The sequence below is a fragment of the Carcharhinus amblyrhynchos genome, chromosome 21 (genome assembly GCF_965287045.1).
Source record: "Carcharhinus amblyrhynchos chromosome 21, sCarAmb.v2.hapA, whole genome shotgun sequence".
Lineage (NCBI taxonomy): Eukaryota > Metazoa > Chordata > Chondrichthyes > Carcharhiniformes > Carcharhinidae > Carcharhinus > Carcharhinus amblyrhynchos.
In genome coordinates, this window is record NC_137344.1 from 13,614,776 (window position 1) to 13,633,696 (window position 18,921).

Genomic DNA, 18,921 nt, shown 5'->3' on the forward strand with positions numbered 1-18,921 from the left:
CCCTCTTTGTTTACCTAAATAAATTAATTATTAAACCATTTTTCACTTGATTTTGAAAATCAGCTTTCCTGGTTTGAAGAATGTAATTTGACAAATATTTCATTTTATGGATTAAACCTCTGTGAAAACAAAGTTGAATACATCATGGAATATGTTAGAAAAAAAGAGTTAGGAATGGAGAACAATCAATTCATAAGATTGACTATGATTAAGTATTTGAGTAGAATTAGATAGCCCAACCAAACATAACATGCAAACAGACACTTAATCATTGTCATGAGTTGTGTGATAGTTTATGCTACTGAATTAAAGGAGACTTGAGCTCTCCGTATAACTGTATTAGGTCATGGATTGCCACTATTGTAATATATGTAATATTTCTTACAATAATTCAGAGTTATCAATGGTTGTAGTCACATTGTATTATATATCTGCTAAAAAGGTGGCAAGAACACACCACTCTTACGTCAAGAACTATGGTCCTCTTTGGGAATGCTGCGCTTAAATATTAAAACACAGAAGTCTGTTGAAGTAAAACAGAGTAAATATGACATGGCTTCAAATGAATGTGGAATTAATGTTGAACTTAAATCTATTCAAGCTTCATCTTCTCACTTCACACCTAACAAGTGATCTAATTTAAAATTTTAGCAGTAATATCTAAAGCACTAATATCCATCTATACACTAATGCGTGCAATCTATCTGAACATTTATGACAATTTAATTACCCGGTTGAATTAATAGAGAGATTTGTTTTAGCTTTGAAGGTATTTTAAATCATTAATTCTCATTTTATTTCACTAAATCTAATCTTCCTGATATTGCTAAGAATAAAGCAAAGTAAGAGAAAAGGCTTAAAAATATTGTGCCTAAACACAGATGGAATTATTATATTTTCTGCACCGCAAGACATGACCTTTTCCAGAAAAGAAATCACCTAAATTCCGTGTGTCTTATTGCTGAAGTTTATACCAAAATATTTCCTTTCAAGTTCGTGGTGGGTTTGAAACATATAAGATTCACAAGGGTTTGAAAGGGTAGACACTGAGGTGTTCTGGCTGGTGAATGCACAACACAGGAGCACAATCTCAGGATAAGGCGATGATCATTAGGACAGAGCCTCAAGGATGAGCTATGTAATTGTAACAACATTGAACTTATTACAAACGTTCTAATGGTCTGCCAAATATAATAAGTAGTCTCACTGAACCAGGGAACGTACAACACAGGAAAAAAACAAATAAGAGGGCACTCAGTTAAGTTCATACCTCCATCATGACTTAAAGTTAACATTATTAGAATTATGCATTTCTTCCTGGAGGCTCTCTTATGACAGGCTTGGTGCTCTGTTTAATATAAAGCTGAGAAATAAATCTTTTTATTAAGAAATCCCATCACACTGAGGTGGCTTCAGGTATTTCCAAATCCAACAACCTGCTCTGAAAAATCTGCTCACAGTTAACAGCTTTGACAAATTAGACCACAACAAATTAGACAAACAACATCAAAAATCAAACAACATTCCACAAAGTCAATTTTCCCCATCTCCTGATGTTACTTAAAAAATTCCAGTATCTCAATTTGTATTTTTTGTTAAAAAAAATTACTTCTTCCTTGGGCCAATGCTTATTGGCATACCAGGATTTGTTGAAAATTGCCCATTGGTTATTGAGATATATTGTTTACATACAAACAAAAAGGATGGAAGAGGACAGCCTCTTTAATCAAGCAGACATGCAAGGAAGTGGCTAAGGAAGTCAGCAGCCAAATTGTAGCCCCCTCCAACCTGAAAACAGTAAATCAGGAGGATTCAGGACCTCAGAAGGACATGGCAGGTGAGTAGCCTAACACTTTCTGTCGTCAAGCCCCATATTCTGACTTGCTCACCATTATCCTGCATAGAATTCTCAGGTCAATACACCTTGCTGCTTCGCTCATTCCTCTCTCGGCACCTCACATCCCCATCTGAACAACCAACACTCAGTATCATCAGCCTATTGCCCTCTCGCATCTACGCCTCACCAAAACTCTCCACAAATGTTGCCTTTCCCTGCCATCAAGAAAAGCCATTTAAAACATCCATAATCCTCTACTTCCTCCCCTGGAAGAAGGCAGCATGCAAACTTAGGGATACAGAGTCACAGGTATGGTTATGATGGGGGTGGGTTGCTGGTTGACCAATGATAGGCCCCACACTGGCAATAGAACAAAGAACAACACAGCACGGGAAACAGGCCCTTCGGCCCATCGAGCCCACGCCGCCATCTTAACAATGTGTTTTTCCTCCTCCACCCTTGACCCATGTCTATGCTTATGTTATCCCCATTGGAAACCAGATTAAGGGGAGAATAATTTAGGGACAATTTGTTACACCAATCAGCCTAAGAGCACATCTTTGGGGTGTGGGAGGAAACTGGAGCACCCGGAGGAAACCCACGCAACCACAGGGAGAATGTGCAAACTCCCACAGACACTGGCCCAAATCCATGTATCTGCACAGCAAACAGTGATAGTCACTGAGCTGTCGTGGTGCCCATCTGCTGGTCCAGTTTTAAGCATACACAAAAGACGCGAAGTACTAGGCTACTCTCGAAACATCCAAGAGCAGCCCAAGCATGACCCACTGTGTGTATGCCCCTCGTTAAACAACAAGGTGGACCGACGCACCTGCGGAGTAAAAGAGAAAAACATCAACACATGTAACAGTTGATTTCCAGGAACGTCCCGAGGCTCTGATCCTTATTTAAAACAGTCTCCTATAACCCTCCATCTCGATTTCGCTCATGTGTCTATCTAAGTAAACCTTAAACAAGTCCAGCATGCCTGCCTCCACCACCTTACTTGGCAGTGCATTCCATACCCCCACAACCCTCTGTGTGAAAAACCTCCCTCCAGTATCCAAATTATACCTCTCCCCCTCACCTTAAGCCCGTGGCCCCTCGTGATATTTGTCTCCAATCCAGGAAAAAGCCTGCCACTGTTTACTCTATCTATACCCTTCATTATCTTATACACTTGTATTAGATTCCCCCCTCAATCTCCATCTTTCTAAGGAAAACAGCCCCAATTTACCCAATCTTTCCTCATAACCCAGTCCTTCCATACCAGGCAGCATCCTGGTAAACCTCCTCTGCACTCTCTCTCCAGGGTCTCCATGTCCTTCCGGTAGTAAGGTGACCAGAACTGGACACAGTGCTCCAAATGCGGTCTAACCAACGTTCTGTACAACTGCAGCATTAGACCCCAGCTCTTGTACCTATACCCCTTCCTATAAAGGCTAGCGTACCATAAGCTTTCTTCGCAACATTCTCCACCTGTGTTGCCACCTTCAAAAACTTGTGCACTTGCACTCCCAGGTCCCTCTGCATTTCTATACTCTTAATAGGTCGACCCTTTATCATGTAACTCCCCTCTACATTATTCCTTCCAAAATGCATCACCTCGCATTTATCAGGATTAAATTCCATCTGCCATTTATCTGCCCAACATACCAGCCTATCTATATCCTGCTGTGTTGCCTGACACTCCTCCTCACTGTCCACCAATCCTGCCATCTTTGTGTCATCTGCAAACTTGCTGATCACACCACGTACGCCCTCTTCCAAGTCATTTATATATATTACGAATAGAAGAGGTCCCAGTACTGAGCCCTGCAGCACACCACTGGTAACAAACCTCCAGCTAGAAAAGGACCCTTCCACTACTACTCTCTGTCTCCTGTTACCCAGCCAGTTTTCAATCCATCTAGATACCTGTCCCTGTATCCCATGAGCCTTAACCTTTTCAACCAACCTACCATGAGGGACTTTGTCAAACGCCTTACTGAAATCCATACAGACGACATCAACGGCTCGTCCTTCGTCAACCGTTTTTGTCACCTCCTCAAAAAATTCTACCAGATTCGTAAGGCAAGGCCTCCCCTTAACAAAGCCATGCTGCGTATCCCTAACCAGATCACAATGCTCCAAATGCGTATACATCCTATCCCTAAGAATTTTTTCCAACAACTTTCCTACCACTGACGTCAAACTCACCAGCCTATAATTACCAGGGTTATCCCTACTGCCCTTTTTAAACAGCGGTACCACATTAGCTATCCTCCAGTCCTCTGGGACTTCACCTGTGTCCAAAGAAGAGACAAAGATTTGCGTCAGAGGCCCAGTAATTTCATCTCTCACCTCCCTAAGCAGTCTGGGATAAATGCCATCAGGCCCCAGAGCTTTATCAGTTTTTATGCTGCCTAAAAACCCTAACACTTACTCCCTCGTAATGGACATTTCTTTCAACTGGTCTACAGCTCCCTCCAAGACAGTACAAGACACCAAGCCCGTCTCCTTCGTGAATACTGACGCAAAGTATTCATTCAGGATCTCCCCCATTCCCTCAGACTCTAAGCACAATTCCCCTCCTCTGTCCCTAAGAGGACCGATTTTCCCTCTAACCACCCTTTCGTTCCTAATATAAGAGTAAAATGCCTTTGGATTTTCCTTAATCCTATCCGCCAAAGCCATTTCATGCCCCCTTTTTGCCCTTCTAACTCCCCTTTTGAACTCCCTCCTACAGGCCCATCTTCTCTACTGAGGCAGACTTGTTGCAGGAAGCTGCAGATGTTATTCACAACCTGTCGCTTGTGTTCAGACATGTGAACAGCTTTGATTCTCCACCTGTAAACTCTATCTTGGGAGCTCTCATCTCCTTCAAATTGCATTTCTTCATCTATGCTATCTGAACGATGGAAGTACGACTGAAGACAAGGCAGCTGGTGTTGCTCCAGCTGCTGCTTATCCTCTTATCCTGGCACCAAAGCCACGTTGTGGTGAAACCTGGCAGCAGGGAAGTGCAGCTGAAGGTCCATGAAGTGCTGGACAGGTAAAGTGCCTTCCAAGTTAGCAATCATTTTTTTTAAGCATCAAAAATACTCTCTAAGAGAATATGTGATATGTACAGCTTCTGCTCACTTGGCCATGGCTAGAACATTTCAGTTTCACTTTGTGTTCCTGCTTCAGTGATCCTGGAGAGTTACTGAGGGATTGAAAAGCAGGTGCCTGGCTGTTATAGCCAGAAATGAGAGTTTAAAATGTTCTGAATCAACCTAAGCGAATATTTTAATCACTTACCCAATAGTTGCATGGCGGTTCCCAGGATCTTTTCAATTCCAGCAAAACTCGGATGCGAGTGAAATGATGGTGGAATCCAAACCCGACATCACTTTTAGGGGATTTAACTACCCACATGCATCCAAACTCCAATTCTAGTTCCAAGGGAAAATTAACCCATTGTTTCCTATCCTGGGCACACAGCTTTAACGCAGTTTTGGTGAGGATCTAGAAGATATTTACTAGAATGATTCCAGGGAATCAAGATTTCAGTTACATGGATAGACTGGAGTATCTGGGATTGCTCTCTTTGTAGCAGGGAAGGCTTAGAGGAGATCGGATAGTAGTATTTAAAATCAAAGACATAGATGGAGTAAATGTGAGGAAAATACACTACTGAACAAGTTTCAAGCTTTTAAGTTAATTAAATTGAGGGTGCATTCAAAGTTCTATTGAACTTTCTGTTGTTATTTTAGTAGAAATTTTCATTATAATCCCAAGAACTAGAAATAATGTACAATATTACAATACAAATTGGTCATTGCCTGTTAAAACTGACAACATAACATTAATAGGCCAGGCGCTCATACAAACAATAATTTAAAGGCAATTAATATATGGTTTTGCAAGATCCAAAATTCTGAATAACCAGAAATATTTTATTCTAGACTTGACATAAATGAGCAAATCCAAAAAGGTGTACCAACCATTTGGAAGAAATTTCAGATTTTAAATGATTATCATGTCAATTAGACACATGATTACAAATTGTTTTAAAAAATTTTTAAAAAATGGACATTGTTGGGCTTTAAAACGGTTGTTACATGTTACCTGATTTTTGGGTTGGCCAAGTTTCTGGAAGTTTCTAAAAGTGAAGTACATTGACCACAGCCTTGTGGACCGCTGCCTTGGAAAACCAGCCAGCATAATTAAGGACCCCACGCACCCTCTACATACTCTCTTCCACTTTCTTCCATTTGGAAAATGGCACAAAAGTCTGGGGTTACGTACCAACTGACTCAAGAACAGCTTCTTCCCTGCTACCATCAGACTTTTGAATGGACCTACATCGCACTAAGTTGACCTTACTGTACACCCTAGCTATGACTGTAACACTACATTCTGCTCCCTCTCCTTTCTTTCTCCCCCATGTACTCCCCTATGTGTGTTGTCTGTACTGCACGCAAGAAACAATACTTTTCGCTGTATCCCAATACTGTAACAATAATAAATCATACCAAATTGTCCAACCTGCCATTGTCAGGACTCACTCCAAAACTGATTATGCACAAGGAAGTGCTGAGAAGGCCCGTCTACCTCCATTGTATGTTGAAGGTTTGGATCGGGGAGGTGGAAGCTACTTTGTTAATCTGAATAGAATACTGATTGCTTCCCATTGTGTATCAATGAAACACCTTCATTTCTGAAAGCATTGAAATTATAATCCTGTTTTCTTGGAGACAACACTGCAGAATACAGCAGTAACAACACTGCAGACACATGGCTTTAACATCTAGTCTTCTGACCAAGCAGCAAGGTTAAATTGTCAGGCCTCCTCAAAACCTATTCAGGAAATGAGCTCAATTTGCCTGCAGAAGCAAATTCGTCCCCTGGTTTCAAGTATTATCAATACTGTGTTCCTCAACTTGATGCATCTTTCTTATTCTGAAGAAAACTACAAAAAGCACAATCAATCCTGAACATGCCTGGATTGAACTCCTGAGTGAAAGTAGTCTTCCCACTGAACTCTGACATCCATGTCAATAGATAACTATGGTTTGGTTTTAATATTCATAGAAGCAAAACTCATTTCTCTTACTGTATTGCGTATGATGGTGTGCATATATTTGTGTGTGCTTGTGGTGGTGTGTGTGCACACGTGGGCGTTCGTGGGGTTGGTTGGTGTGCATGGGGGAGGTTGATTGCTATGTGTGTGGGGGGGACTGGTTGATTGGTGTCTGTGTAGGTGTGGGGGCGGTCGTTTGGTGTGTTTGCGCTGTGTGTGTGCAGATGTTGGTTGATGTGTGTGTGCGCCCGTGGAATGGGTCGTTTGGATTGCGTGCTTGTGGTGGGGGGAAAGTGAGGTTGGTTGGTGCATGCGTTCGTGGGGGTGTGTCAGTTAGTGTGTGGGTACCTGGGGGTGTTGGTTGGTAAGTGCACATGTGGAGGAGAGGGACGTTGACTGGTGCGTGTGCACACATGGGGGTGGAGTGGGGTGTGCACGTGTTGAACCTCATTCACTATCACCAGAAACCAGAATTATCACCGCTTTCTTTATTGTGCCTTCCAAATTCAATAATGTACGCTGAAGGCTTTTCTATTTATTGTTTTGTAACTTCAGTTTCCAGAAAATTCACAAAAACTAAAATCACATTCCACAAAATATTCTCTGTTCATAAAATTAAGTACAGCATGACTTATTGAATTGAAAGGAATGTTCCTAAAGATTCTCATAGCAGCAAATGCAAACAGGATAAAAGGAAATGACATGGCAAGATCTACACTGTACAACAACAGAGCTTATTCATATAGTTTTTGCTGAAACTATAGTTTTAGTAGGCACCAGTGAAGTTACCATAATTATGGGTTAGTGTAAAATTGTTTGTTTACATCGATCTCATCGCATTGACATTTTTTTATTATTTGTTCCTATTGATTCTAATTAAATGTGAACCATAAATCGAAAAACCAAATTTGGATGTGATCTGTTCACTCAGATGTAAAGAAACTGCATTTTAAGCAATTTATTGACACTAACTTATGAACACGATGTACACAAACCATCAAATTAAAAGAAAGTTCTAATTACAGAAATAGGTTTCTGTAGCAGGGAATCTGTTATTTGAATTAATTTATATCAAGGTTGAGAAACCCAAACCATATCATTGCTCCCAGAAAGTGTGGATGTGCAGAATGAGCATCATCAAGGTAGGGAATGAGGGCATGTGCAATGCCAAGAGTGAACTTGTCAGGCAGGTAGTAGGGGAGGTGAGCATTTTCAGGGGTTTGAGAAGGCAAGTATTATTGGGTGGGTAGAGAGGTGGGCGAGCATCATCAGGTGAATGGGGTGAGACTTGTCAGGCAAGTGGAGCAGTGAGCATTTTGGGGGTGCAGTGAAGGACAGGGCTGAGCATGGTCAAGTGGAGTTGAACATTTTAGGAGGCATGAGGGGATGAGCATTGCTGGGAGGCAGGTGACGGTAAGCATTGTTGGGTAGGTAGTGAGGGGAGGGTGAGCATGGTCATTGTAAAGGGAGGGTGAGTATTATTGGGCACATAATGGGCATTATCATCGCTTCAGGTTGGGGCAGCATGACCACTGTTGCACGGGGTGGTGGGGGGGGGGGGGGGGTGAAAACTGTCAAGAGGGTTATTGAGGGAGGTGAGCATCATCAGAGTTGTGGAGAGTGCAAGCATTGTCAAGGTTGGCGTTTTAGGCATTCTTGACACATCTGCTGCCTGGGATTACCATCTGGAGAAATATGGGGTAAATATCTGGGTCAGTATGGTGCATCAAGCTCAAATCTCCGACAATAAGATCAGTGTTGAAAACATTCTCGAAGTGGCCCAGGCTGTGTAATTCTGCCCATAGGATATTTAAACTTTCTGGTTAGGTGTTGCACAGCTGTGTGGATCAATACTTACTCATGGTCCGAAAGGCAAGAGTGGAGAACATCTCAGCATTCACTGTTGTTGCCACTGAAATATTCAAGCCATCATCAGTGTCACAAACTGCTGGAAATGAGAGTTAATAACAGAGTAGTGCGATAAAAGGACCAGTGAGTCCAATGGTTTCTCTCTTTACCCTGTTAAGAAAAGGAAGAGAGAGAGAAGCAGGACAAATCACAGGTGAGGTGCCTGAAGATTGGAGAGTGGCAAATGTTGTGCCTTTGTTTAAAAAGGGCTGCAGGGAAAAGCCTGGGAACAACAGGCCAGTAAGCCTCACATCTGTGGTGGGTAAATTATTGGAAGGTATTTTGAGAGACAGGCTTTACAGGCATTTAGAGATGCAAGTACTGATTAGGGACAGTCAGCATGGCTTTGTGAGTGAAAGATCATATCTCACAAATTTGACTGAGTTTTTTGAAGGGGTAACCAAGAAGGTAGATGAGGGCAGTGCAGTTGATGTTGAATACATGGACTTTAGCAAGGACTTTGACAAGATACAGCATAATAGGTTGTTGCATAAGGTTGAATCTCAGGAGATCCAAGGTGAGGTATCTAAATGAATACAAAATTGGCTGTTTGACAGAAGCCAGAGGGTGGTTTAGAGAATTGTTTTTCAAACTGGAGGCCTGTGACCAGTGGTGTGCCTCAGGGATCAGTGCTACATCCACAGTAATTTGTCATTTATATTAATGATTTGGATGAGAATATAGGAGGCGTGGTGAGCAAATTTGCAGATGACACTAAGATTGGTGACATAGTGGACAGTGAAGTTATCTCCAATTGCAACGGTATCTTGATCAATTGGGCTGACGAATGGCAGTTGGAGTTTAATTTAGACAAATGCGAAGTGATTCATTTTGGTACATTGAACCAGGGCAGGACTTACTCAATTAATGGTAGGGCATTGGGGAGAATTACAGAACAAAGAGATCAAGGGGTACATGTTCATAGCTCCTTGAAAGTGGAGTCACAGGTAGATAGAGTGGTGAAGGCGGCATTCAGCATACTTGGTTTCATCGGTCAGAACACTGAATACAGGAGTTGGAATGCCTTGTTGAAGTTGTACAAGACATTGATAAGCCCACACTTGGAATACTGTGTGCAATTCTGGTCACCCTATTATCGAAAGGATATTATTAAACTAGAAAGAGTGCAGAAAAGATTTACTAGGATGCTACCAGGACTTGATGGATTAAGTTATAAAGGAGAGGCTGGATAGACTGGGACTTTTTTCTCTGGAGCATAGGACGCTGAGGGGTGACCTTATAGAGGTCTATAAAATAATAAGGAGCACAGATCAGCTAGACAGTCAATATCTTTTCCCAAAGATAGGGGAGTCTAAAACTAGAGGGCATATGTTTAAGGTGAGGTGGGGGGGGCGGGGGTGGTGGTTGGAGATACAAAAGTGACAAGAGGGGCAATTTCTTCACACAGAGGGTGGTGAGTGTCTGGAACAAGCTGCCAGAGGTATTAGTAGAGGCGGGTACAATTTTGTCTTTTAAAAAGCATTTAGGCAGTTACATGGGTACAATGGGTATAGAGGGATATGGGCCAAATGTGGGCAATTGGGATTAGCTTAGGGGTTTTCAAAAAGGGGTGGCATGGACACGTTGGGCCAAAGGGTCCATTTCCATGCTGTAAACCTCTATGACTATAAATAACAGAGAAGGAAATATGTTGAATTGGAGTCAAATTAGAAACAGAAAGATAAGTAAAAGGAGGGATAGAAAAACAGTGGACTAAACAGTGAGGGAAAATAAGAAACAGAGAGGAAAAGAAAAATCTCTAGGAATAATTTACTACCTGTTGGAGTGAGAATCCACAGTTTTGTTGTTCATTTTCTGGTCCTTCAAAATTAAGTGTCATGTCAAGACCATAAATCACATCACTAACAGGGTCCTTACACTATGGTCAGCCCTAAACAGCACTGGTGAAATTAGTTTGCATTAATGCCATAAATGCACCAATTTCATGACACAAAGTCAGGCTCACAGAAATATGGCAATGTTTTCCAGGTTTGGTGAAGCTGACAGCGTAATGCAAAAAAATCAAGCAATTTGTGGCATGTCAAAACTTATGGCATATCTTTCTTTTCGTACAAATTTCTGAGGATGGTACTAATAATGGTGGGTACCTTGAACTTGTTTGGGATTGGAAGTGAGTGAAACCAAGGTGGTACTATGTGCCTCTCAAGCTTGTTACTCTTATCAGCATAAGTGCACAGAAGGGTGTGTTGTCTGCCTGGTGCTCGGGTACGGGATGTCGCAGCTGGGCTGCAGAGGAACCTGGAGTGGGAGGGTGAGAATCCGGTCGTTGTGGTGCATGTGGGTGCCGACGACGTAGGCAAAATGCAGACTGAGGATCTGGAGAGGGAGTATGAAAAGCTGGGAATGGAATTAAAAAGTAGAACCGACAAGGTGGTTATCTCTGGGCTACTGCCTGAACCGAGTGCAGACGGGCGTAGGGTTGACAGGATTAAGGAAGTGAATGGGTGGCTCAGGGATTGGTGTGGGAGGAATGGGTTTGAATTTATGGGGCATTGGCACCAGTATTGGGGTAGGTGGGACCTGTTCGGGCGGGTTGGGGTTGGTCTGAACCGTGCTGGGACCAGAGTGCTGGCGAATCGAGTAAAGAGGACTGTAGACAGGGCTTTAAACTAATTAGGGGGGGGGGGGAAGGGTGCGAGGGTAGGTGATGTTACGAGGTCTAAAGTTAAGGAGAGGGTACAGGTAAGGGAAGAGGCCGAGGATGTCCCAATAATAGAGGGAGTAGGGGGCGTGAGTATGGTTGGTGGCGTTACGGCAAATAGGGTCCAGGTGAAGGCTGGGATGAAAGCGCTTTATCTGAATGCACGAAGCATTCGGAATAAAGTGGATGAGCTGGTGGCGCAGATCAGCACAAATGGATATGATCTGGTGGCCATTACAGAGACGTGGCTGCAGGGTGACAGGGACTGGGAGCTGAATGTACAGGGCTATCAAGTGTTTAGGAAGGATAGGCAGGAGGGAAAAGGGGGGTGCGTAGCTCTGCTGATTAAGGATAGCATCACGGTGGTAGCAAGGGATGATATTGGGGCCAAGGAGCAGAGGGTGGAATCGTTGTGGGTGGAGATTAGGAACAGCAAAGGGAGGAAGACGCTGGTGGGTGTCGTCTATAGGCCCCCGAATAATGATCTGGAGGTGGGGCGGGCTGTTAACGTGCAAATAAGTGCGGCGTGCAGGAATGGGACGGCCGTAGTTATGGGGGATTTCAATCTGCATATTGATTGGTCGACCCATGTTGGACGCGGGGGGCTCGAGGAAGAGTTCTTGGAATGCTGCCGGGATAGTTTCCTCGAACAGTGTGTGTTGGAGCCGACGAGGGAGCGAGCTATCTTGGATCTGGTGCTATGTAATGAGGCGGGTAGAATTAGGGACCTTGTGGTGAAGGATCCTCTTGGGGAGAGCGATCATTGTATGGTGGAGTTTCTGGTGCAGATGGAGGAGGAGAAAGTGGGTTCCCGGACACGCGTCCTTTGTTTGAATAGAGGGGAGTACGGTAGGATGAGAGAAGAATTGGCGAATGTGGACTGGGGGAGCGCGTTGGAGGGAGGGTCTGTTGAGGAGCAGTGGGGGATCTTTAAGGAGGTCTTTCTTGGTGCTCAGCAGAAATTTATTCCGATGGTCAAAAAGGATAGTAGGAGGAGAGGTAATAAGCCGTGGATAACGAAGGAGGTGAAGGAAAGTGTTAAACTAAAAGCGGAGGAATTTAGAGTAGCTAAGAGTAGTGGGCGAGAAGAGGATTGGGAGAGGTTTAAATGTCAACAAAGATTGACAAAGAAGTTGATAAAGAAGGGTAGGAGAAACTATGAAGCTGGGCTAGCGCTTAATATAAAAAAGGATAGCAAAAGTTTTTATAAATATATAAAAAGGAAGAGGCTGGCTAGGGTGAATGTTGGTCCTTTAGAGGATGAGAAAGGGGACCTAGTGGTAGGGGATGGGGATATGGCTAAGGTATTGAATAACTTTTTTGTTTCTGTCTTCACGGAGGAGGACGTGAATAATTTGCCGGGTGTTAGCGATGGAAAGGTGGTAGGACTGGAGGGTCTTAATGACATTACTGTTACTAGAGAGGCGGTGCTCGACAGACTGGAGGGGCTGATTGTGGACAAGTCCCCAGGACCGGATGGAATGCATTCGAGGGTCTGAAAGAAATGGCGGAGGTGATAGTGGATGCCTTGGTGGTTATTTTCCAGACGTCGCTGGATTCCGGGGAAGTGCCGGATGATTGGAAGACGGCTAATGTTACGCCGTTGTTTAAGGGTGCCAGGCAAAAGGCGGGGAATTATAGGCCGGTTAGTTTAATGTCTGTGGTAGGTAAAATGTTAGAATCTGTCATTAAGGAGGAAATTGTGAGGCATCTTGAAGGGAATTGCTTGATAGAGCAGACGCAGCACGGTTTCATTAAAGGGAAGTCGTGTCTGACAAATTTACTGGAGTTCTATGAGGATGTGTCTAGGGCGGTGGATAGAGGAGAGCCGGTGGATGTGGTCTTTCTAGATTTTCAGAAGGCGTTTGACAAAGTACCTCACAAGAGGTTATTGCAGAAGGTCGAGGGACATTGAGTTGGGGGTAGGGTGTTACCGTGGATAGAGGATTGGTTGTCAAATAGGAGGCAGACAGTGTGGGTCAACGGGTGCTATTCGGATTGGTGGATGGTGACTAGTGGAGTGCCCCGGGGTCGGTGCTGGGGCCTCAGCTTTTTACCATTTATATAGATGATCTGGAGGCGGGAACCGAGTGTAGGGTGTCGAAATTTGCTGATGACACCAAGATTGGGGGAACGGCAAATTGTGCGGAGGGTGTGGAGAGTCTGCAGAAGGATTTAGATAGGCTGGGCGAATGGGCCAGGAAATGGCAAATGGAATTTAATGTTGGCAAGTGTGAGGTGGTCCACTTTGGTAGGAAGAATGGTAGGAAGGATTATTACTTACGGGGCGAAAAACTGCAGCAGGCGACGGTGCAGAGGGACCTCGGGGTCCTTGTGCATGAGTCGCAAAAACCCAGCTTGCAGGTGCAGCAGGTGGTCAGGAAGGCGAATGGGATGCTGGCCTTCATAGCGAGGGGGATTGAATATAAAAGTAGGGAGGTCTTGCTGCAGCTGTATAGGGCATTGGTGAGGCCGCAGCTGGAGTACTGTGTGCAGTTTTGGGCGCCACACCTGCGCAAAGATATTTTGGCCTTGGAGGGAGTGCAGAGGAGGTTTACTAGGCTGATACCGGAGTTGAGGGGGTTGAGCTATGAGGAGAGGCTGAATAAACTGGGCTTGTACTCGTTAGAGTTTAGAAGAATGAGGGGAGATCTCATTGAGACATATAAGATGATGAATGGGATGGATAGGATAGAGGTGGAGAGACTCTTCCTGCTCAAAAAAGACAGTAGGACTAGGGGGCACAGCCTCAAGATAAAGCGGGGGGCGGTTTAGAACGGAGTTGAGGAGGAACTTCTTCACTCAAAGGGTGGTGAATCTCTGGAATTCTCTGCCCGTTGAAGTGGTGGAGGCTGCCTCGCTAAATATTTTTAAGACGCGGGTTGATGGGTTTTTGATAAGAGAGGGGATTAAGGATTATGGGGAGAGGGCGGGAAAGTGGAACTGAGCAGCGACAGATCAGCCATGATCTTATTGAATGGCGGGGCAGGCTCGAAGGGCTAGATGGCCTACTCCTGCTCCTATTTCTTATGTTCTTATGTTCTTACCTGCTTCCAAATTTTGTTGTTCTTCAGCATTAAGAGCAGAAGCTGCTGGCTAAATGGATTCTCTGAGACTTTCAGTCATTGGTGATCCAAAATACTTAGTTCATGAGGATCAGAAATCAAATCAGAACAGTCAAACTAGAAGATAAGAGTAGCTGTGGCCTAGTCAAACCATGCTTGCTACTTCCTCAAATTATTATCTATATCTTCTGTTTGAGCTATTTCAAAGAGAAACGCATTTACAAGAAATACATTCAAGGTGGTGTAACTTGCCAAATTTGTCACTGTAGGCATTATTAACCTTAACTATTAACTATGCAAAGTCAAAGCACAATTTTGGTTTCTACTGCTAGAATTCTAACTTTAGAAAATCAATTAAAATAGGTGGATTAGATTTGCTTACAAAATGATATGGATTTCAACAGAGGGAACACGAAAGAAGAAAATTAGCATATTCATATTGAATTCTTACTTTCATATCCAAGGGCAACCAAATCTTAAATGACACAAGCTCTGTTGGATACTTTATTTCCCCATGGAAAGGACAAGTAACTCTGTGAATAATATTTCTACACATATATCCCCCAAGCAAGAGCTTAAATCATCCTCTAACCTAATTTCAATAAGATTCTTCAAACCAGGCGCAAAGGTTCACAATAAAGCTGTCACTGCTTATTTTAACTGAATACATCTGCTCAACCAACTACCCTATCATAAACAGCATGTGTATATATTTGTTGTAAAATGTATTATTTGATATCAGCTATAGAAACAACATACCCATTCTAGTCAGATCTAGAGATTATTACCCTGTACCTAAAAAGGACAAGAAAAGCAAGTTGTAATGAATAAATGAATTCAAAAATAGCTGATTTACAGGGCTGAAAATTGGAAGAACTCCATTATTTTGAATATCAAAATTGACTAATATTCAAGGACTTTGCCTTGATGATTTTTGTCCAGATTGCCCACTCCTCAGCGACAGATACCAAGAAAGAAATACGCTTTTCACAATCTTTAGAAATCTTAAAACACTTCAAAGTAAATTATGTGCTTTTGATTTTGGAAGCAAATATGGCAACCAATTGCACACAATAAGATCCATAAACAGTAAGTAAGTAACTAGATAATCTGTTCGAGTGATGCTGGTTCAAGGATAAATGTTGGCCAAAATTCCCTTGATGATCTTCAATTAGCCACGAGGTGGAGATGCTGGCTTTGGACTGGGGTGGGCACAGTAAGAAGTCTTACAACACCAGGTTTAAGTCCAACAGGTTTATGTGGAATCACCTGATGAAAAAGCAGCGCTCCTAAAGCTCGTGATCCCAAATAAATCTGTTGGACTTTAACCCAGAGTTGAGAGATTTCTTAGCGTTCTTCAAGTAGTGCCATGGTATTTCTTTACATCCACAACATCTTACCTGAAAGATGGCATCTCCAAGAATGCAACAAACTCTCAGTACTGCACAGAGAAGTCAGCCTAGATTAAATATCCATTCTTTGGAGTGAAGTTAAAACCTTCTGGCTTGATGTATAGGAAAATAAAAGCAGCATCCCAAAAAAATGGAAAATGCGAGCAGTCGATTGTACTTTGAATGTTGTCTTTTTGAGAAACAGCTGTCTAAATTATTTTCCATAGCTGTGTGGAGTTTGCACATTCTCCTCTGGTCTGCGTGGGTTTCCTCCAACAGTCCAAAGATGTGCAGGTTAGGTTGATTGGTCATGGTAAATTGTCCCTTAGTGTCCTGAGGTGTGTAGGTTAGAAGGATTATTGGGTAAATGTATTTGGGTATGGGGGTAGGGCCTGGGTGGGATTGTGATCGGTGCAGACTCGATGGGCCGAATGGCCTCCTCCTGTACTGTAGGATTTCTATGAATTTGACAGAATTGGAAATTGGTGCCAATCCATTAAAAATAATTTTCAAGCAATTTATAGAATACAAGAGATTCTCATTTAAAATTATAATCAAACCTTACCAAGCATTTTGCAATGTGTCATTATTATTTTAACGTCTGTTGTAAAACTGGTTAAATAATTAAAATTTAGTTGAAACTAACTGACCAATGGATCCTTCACTTAGAATGATAGGTGTTGGCAGCAGTTCTTTTTTTTTTAGGTGGTAGCACTAGCAGCTACAATGAATTAAGACTAGTTCTTTAGTTGCCAAGTAAAATCAATGTCTATTCCTGTTATTTGTAGAGGCAGCAAGTAGCAGTTGCCACTTTGCCCAGATGCAGGCAAACACAATACTCAGTCAGAATAGACTGATGACATTTTCCAATTACTACACAGTGTTCCCCTGCTCGCGGGAAGGTATTGTAGTCAGAAATCAAGTCACAATTTGTACCTCCCAAACTATTGCGCACACTCTGGACTACAAATCCATGCAAGCACGGCGATGGCCAATATTGAGTTGCTGGCTTCATGTACAATAAGCTGTTTAGTTGTCAAGAGCAAAAAAGCAAAGTGCTTCTGAAGGTTGGGTTACTGTTGGGACTGCAAGAGAGTGACATAGACAGAAAGAAACATGATTGGGTTAGAAGTTGGGAAATAGGGATGGTCAATAATGAAAACAATCAAGCAAGGGGGTGATAATTGGGTGCATGTGCGAGGCAAAGGAATGGCCAGTTGCATTCTTTGAGGTGAGGTTGTAAGGAACATTATTACTTCCACTGCTCCATTTTCTAGTATATATTCCCTTTTGCAGCCTGAAGTGCATTTTCTGCATGTGGACCTGGTTTTCATGGGTGAACACAGTAAGAAGACAACACCAGGTTTAACTCCAACCGATTTATTTGACAGTAAACTCACAAGCTTTCGAGGTTCCCCTCTTCGTCAGGTGAATGAAGAGTTCTGGCCTCAGACAGAGCATATAAAGCACTGACAGTTTACAGATTACTGATTAGAATGCGAATCTTTACACCTAACCTGCTATTCAAGTCTAAAAGTGGTTAACAATGTGAGTAGAAGGAGCACCGAGCACAGGTTAAAGAGATGTGTATTGTCTTGCAACTGGGCCAACGTTGTCTACCTAATACGTTCCAAGAAAGGATGTCCCGAAGCATGGTACATTGGGGAGACCATGCAGACGCTACGACAATGGATGAATGAACATTTCTCGACAATCACCAGGCAAGACTGTTCCCTTCCTGTTGGCGAACACTTCAGTGGTCACGGGCATTCGGCCTCTGACCTTCGGGTAAGCATTCTCCAAGGCGGCCTTCATGACACACGACAGCGCAGAGTCACAGAGCAAAGACTGATAGCCAAGTTCCGCCCATATGGGGACGGTCTCAACAGGGATCTTGGGTTCATATCGCACTATCTGTAACCCTCATGACTTGTCTGGGTTTGTAAAACCTCACTTACTGTACTGTCTGGAGACAATACACATCTCTTTAACCTGTGATCAGTGCTCCTTCCACACACATTGTTAGCCACTTTAAGGCTTGAATAGCAGGTTAGGTGTAAAGATTCACATTCTAATCAGTAATCTGTAAACTGTCTGTCCTTCATATGCTCTGTCTGAGGCCAGAACTCTCCATTCATCTGAAGAAGAGGGGAACCTCGAAAGCTTCTGAGTTTACTATCAAATAAATCGGTTGGACTTAAACCTGGTGTTGTCAGGCTTCTTACTGTGTTTACCCCAGTGCAACGCTGGCGTCTCCACATCATTTCATGGGTGAAGACAGCAATGGTTGCCAAAGGACACTCTTATCTGCTTTGGCAAAAGAGACTAACCCCTGTTTCAGTTGTGGGAACTGCATACATTTTTTAAATTTCCTGTCAATAAGGATTCCAGGGCAGTATATTTCTGGCTTGAACGGACTGTTCCCCTCTTGCCCACATATGGAGGCATATTTATCATGGAATAACTGAGAAATGTGTAGTCAAATTTCTTGCTCAACATCTCTTTACTTCAATCTGCAATGGATACGGTAGATGTGGTAGCAAAGGGAGCCCGGGCACACAAAAGGATGTTGCTGCCGGGAGAGGATTAAAACATTAAAACAGATAATTCATACTCTATTTTGTACAAGACCTGAATGGATTTCCATCAATCAGAGCAATATCGTACAGATCCTATCTCAAATCCAGGTAATAGAAAGCACTTTGCAGCAATTCATGAATAATGCCAATTGCCAGACATCCCTACCTTGATAGATCACGGTTAGAAAGTTGAATATTACAGTGAAACTTTCATCCAAATATTTGAATGATGAGTGTACACAGGTATTCACAAAACTAATAACACAACATATTAAGTAGGTACCTTGCTCAACCAGCTGAAGAACATCCCAAAAACATTCTCATCAGTTACACACTCTGACTGCTGTATTATTTTCCTGAGTACTTGTAACATTTTCCAAATTCTAGACAGTGTAAGCATTTCATGCAGACTATTGTTATGACATTGTGACT

General features: G+C 42.9%; 1 protein-coding gene across 5 annotated transcripts in view; it reads right to left on the minus strand.

Moving 5' to 3' along the window:
- Nucleotides 1-18,921, minus strand: part of cyth1b (cytohesin 1b) — a 250,764-nt gene that overhangs the window by 67,981 nt on the left and 163,862 nt on the right. The window lies entirely within an intron of this gene.